At 36.4% G+C, this 4,424-nt stretch overlaps 1 long non-coding RNA gene and 1 pseudogene across 1 annotated transcript in view; one reads left to right on the top strand and one right to left on the bottom strand.

The window, feature by feature from the left end:
• Positions 1-98, top strand: part of LOC116096219 — a 1,018-nt pseudogene extending 920 nt beyond the window's left edge.
• LOC116096221 overlaps positions 1-2,412 on the bottom strand; it is an 11,544-nt gene extending 9,132 nt beyond the window's left edge. The window contains exons 1-2 of the long non-coding RNA XR_004120903.1: positions 2,211-2,412; positions 952-1,034 (exon numbers count right to left, since the gene is read on the bottom strand). This is a non-coding gene — a long non-coding RNA (uncharacterized LOC116096221). The remainder of the gene's footprint in view (positions 1-951; positions 1,035-2,210) is intronic.
• Positions 2,413-4,424: the final 2,012 nt, after the last annotated feature.

The following is a 4,424-nucleotide window of genomic DNA, read 5'->3' as shown; positions in this document are numbered from 1 at the left end:
AACACAGCCCCTGTGCTTGGGAGGTGGTCAGAGCAGAAGTCTGGAGAGCCCTGACTTCCTCAGCCAAGTTGCTGGCAAGACTGAGTGAGAAGGAGTGAGTGCTGAGATGAAGTGGAGATGATCTCCTGGACTAGGACACTGCACTTCACTGTACAGATTCTACCATCTCAAAATATCAGTCATTGTGGTGTGAATTGAAAAAAGTTGCCTTTGTTCTCCATCCATTCATATTTATTTATTTATTCATTCATTTATTTACTTTTTATATAACTTATTTTCTACCTTAATTTAATGCAGATTTGTATTTTCTTCAGTGTAACAAATACATATATATCCAGTTAATTTTGTGTTCTATAAAACTATTCTTAAGCGAATCTTCTTTGACTTTTTCATTCTCTACATCTTTTCTTTTTTATTGATTTAAGTTTTATTGCATTATGATGAGAAAAGGTACATAATTTCAATTTATCTGAATTTGTTAACATTTAAAAACATATTTTAAGTCAAACAGAATTACATCACATCTTCTTTCCCTTTTGTACCCCAACTCCTCCTAGAGACCCCCCTTCAGTACATGCAATACCTTTTTTGTCATATTCTTTAAAACATATAAAATATTGTAACAATAAAAATGAGTATTATAAAAGTTGTTTGATATAAAACAATCAATTAAACAGCCTTATTAGATGTTTTTCTGCAGCAATACTAAAAATACATACGTTTTTCTCTATAAATTTCAAATAATTCCAAACATATTAGCTGTATATTTCAAAATAATATATCATTACAAGTTTTTAGTGAACATAAATAGATAGTCTTCTTTTTTTGTTTGTTTGTTTTGTTTTCATTAGAACTTAAAATCTTGGCTGTTATTGTGGTACAAGCCCAAAATAACAACAATTTGATTCTTAGAGAAAGAGATGTCAGAGAAACCACTTTGTAATGAGTCACCTGTTGGAAAAATGAGGAGAAGCACCATCTGGTTTTCCATCCTGAAGAGATTCTGTGCTATGAAGGTTCTGCTCAATCACTGCCTGGTTACATAAGCATAAGGAGACATGGGCATCACTTTCCACTTAAAGTAAAGGAGACAGTTAAGGTTTAAATCTCTCTCTTTTAAAGATTTATTTATCTGTTTATTTATATCATGAATGTGTATACACTGTTGCTGTCTTCAGACACACCTGGAGAGGGAATCAGATCCCATTACAGATGGTTGTAAGCCATGTGGTGGGTGGGAATTGAACTCAAGACCTCTAGAAGAGCAGTCAGTGCTCTCAACCGCTGAGCCATCTCTCTAACTGCTGAAATGTCTCTTAAAGCGCAATGCACACATAGTAGATGAATTAAATAACTGTGTGTGAATGTGCATGGGTACATCTGTGATGTGTTTGTGTGTGTGTGTGAATGCTGTATTCTCCCAAAGAAGGAGTAATAGACTTTCAGACAGAGACACAAGCTAAAGGATCTTGTTCTCTCTATAATAGACCTATGAATATGCTTACTGGATTCCTACATTTCTTTCATCTTCCTAATCATTTGAAAGATATACTTCAAACTCCTATGTGGACCCACAGGAATGACAGAAAAACAGACTTTCTGATTTAAGATTCCAAGTCAGAGGCATTAGAAGGATATGGAGACCCGGTGGATGGAAGGGCACTGAGAAAGGTCTGCAGACCCAAGGAAACCATTTCCAGCATTAGCAGACATAGAGAGATGAGGAAATAGTCCCCAGGTGTCTGACACAGTGTATACCATGAAAGTAGAAAAAACTAAAATTATCAACAGCCCAAAGGAAATATTCCAGGTAGATATAATTTTTTTTTCCACAAGGGAAATAGTGACTCTAATATTCTCACACAGAGAAGGGCTTTTTTTAATGTATAAAACCATAATAGAGCACTTATTGTTGCCCTTAAATAAATTCAATCTATCCCTAACTTTCAAAATGAGTGCAAACGCTTTGAAATCTGCAGTATAAAGAAATGACTGTGCAGATCCCTTACTGCTGTGAGGAGGTTCAGAGAAGCTAGAACGGCTTCTACTGTGATTTGACAAGAACATTGTGTATGGTTCTGACGGATACTTTCAATATCCTGAGCATAATTATAAACATTACATGATGATTTGTATGGTTTTAATAGTACCGGTGCTACAGAGTGTGAGATTTCAAGCATTTGAAACACAAAGTTCATTTACTTACTTACCTGTATGTTTTGGCCTGGATGGAAAATGTCACTGGGGTTCAACATGTTGGAGGTTGGTACTCATTGAAGCAGTGTTCCCAGGTCCTGGAGCCCTCATTGTATCCTCCAGGAACAAACTTTATCAATAAAAACCCATTGATTATTTCAGAAGATCAGACAATTAGGTAGTGAGGATGTCCTTTGCTGGAGGATGGTTAGGGGGGATCCATCCTAATGAAAACTTTCCCTGTCTGCCTCTTGGAGACCATGAAATGAGCAAAAATTTAAGACATAAGGTCTTCCCATTATGCAACAGAATCCGTGGTGTTAATGGTCTAAGGTTATGAGACAAAATAAATGAAAATTTAAGCTTTGAGATTTTAAATATCTTACTACTATAGTGCATGTGTGTGATTGTCTGTGTGTGTGTGTGTGTGTGTGTGTGTGTGTATGTGTGTGTGGGTGTGGGTGTGTGTAAAGGTGCATGTGTTCATCTGTGTGAGTATATGTGCATGTGTGTCCATGTGTCTGTCACTCAGTGTATTTATTTTTAACTGCATGTGTTCCTGTATGCTTGTTTGTGTATATTTGAGTATGTATGCATGTTGAGTTTGTATAAGGATACGCATGTATATGTCTGTATATGAGTGTCTATATAAGTCTTTGTGTATGTTGTGTTATGGTAGAATGTGCCTGTGTGTTTGCAAAGGTTGTGAGTGTTTGTGAGAATGTGTGGGGATTTTTGTGTGTGTGTGTGTCTGTGCGAGTGTTTGAATGATGGCATATGTTTATGGGGAAATCTGTACATGTGTGTATGTGTTTTTAAATGTTTGTTTAGTGAGTGAGTGTTCATTGTTGAAAATGGTCTTATATGAGGGAATGTGTGTGAATAAATGGGGGATTTTTAATATATGTATAAGTATTGTGGGAATATGTGTAAGTTTGAGTGTGTATATGGATGTATGTGTGTATTTGTATATGTGTGTACATTTGTGTTTATGTCTGAGTGTGAGTATATGTGTACATGTGAGAATGTCTATATGTATGTTTCTGTGTATGTCTGTTTATGGGTGTGTGCGTGCCTGCAGTTGTGTATGAGAATGCTTATCTCTGTGAGTATGTGTGTGTGGGTTGTGGGTATTGTGTGAGTATGTGAGTGTATTTGTATATTTCTGTATATAAGAGTGGGTCTGTGTGTATGCATGATGAGTGAGTTGTGTAAATGTGTGAGTGTGTTTGTATGTGTGAGAGAGAGATAGAAAGAGAGAGAGAGAGTGAGTGAGAGAGTGAGAGAGACAGAATGAGAGGCAGACACATGCTGAGACACAGTGGCACAAACAGAGAGTGTTTATGCAGGCACAAGCTTGCCTAGTTATGAATGTGGTAGCCAAAGGCCACCTTACAGGCCTTGGTTGGCTATTGCATCCCTCTGTTCCAGAAATCAAACCCAGCTTATCAAGTCTGAACATAAAACTTTTGGCAATTCAGCCCTCAGGATGCCATGACGATCATAGGATAAATAGCTAATATACAGTGATGACATAACTAACCTTTTATGAAAATGAATATTAGAGTTACTGAAGGTAATAAAAAGAAAATAACTTAAGTTTTAGCCTTTAAACAATTGAAAAATTTGAAGTGTATCATTACATCAGTATTATTTTGTAGAGACAGAGTTTTCTCTGTGTATTCCTGACTGTCCCGGAACTTGCTCTGTAGACTAGGCTGGCCTTGAACTTGGATACCTGCTTGCCTCTTCTGTGATTAAGCTGTGCAGCGTCACTTCCAGGCCACAATATTTCTATTTTAGAAATATTTTGCCTCATACTCTACTTTTTGACACAAATATTTATGTAAATGGTATGAATAAAGTAAAAAATAATTGTAAAATGAATTACAATAACTTTTAAATACAATCATAGATGAAATTTTGTGTTTGTAATAGATGTGTAAATAGATGTGTGGAATAGTGGTTCATGACAACTTAAGTCTAATTTAAAGAGAAACCCTGTAGAGTAGCTTTCTGTGGGCAGCAGTGAAAGAGAAAGTTATGATGGAACCCAAATGCTGTGAAAAAATGCCCAGACACAAGCAGAGTGAGGTAAAGAAAGTGAAAAGAGAACAGAGAAGAAGGGGAGGGTATTCAGAAAGGGAAAACCTGTGTTTATCCCTATTTAAGATAGATGCACACAGCAGGCTTCTCAGAGAACCTAGAGGAGAAGACTCAAACACACA

Source organism: Mastomys coucha, unplaced genomic scaffold (genome assembly GCF_008632895.1).
Source record: "Mastomys coucha isolate ucsf_1 unplaced genomic scaffold, UCSF_Mcou_1 pScaffold18, whole genome shotgun sequence".
In the NCBI taxonomy this organism is placed as follows: Eukaryota; Metazoa; Chordata; class Mammalia; order Rodentia; family Muridae; genus Mastomys; species Mastomys coucha.
The sequence above is the reverse complement of the archived record's forward strand: the minus strand, read 5'-3'. Positions and strand labels throughout refer to the sequence as shown.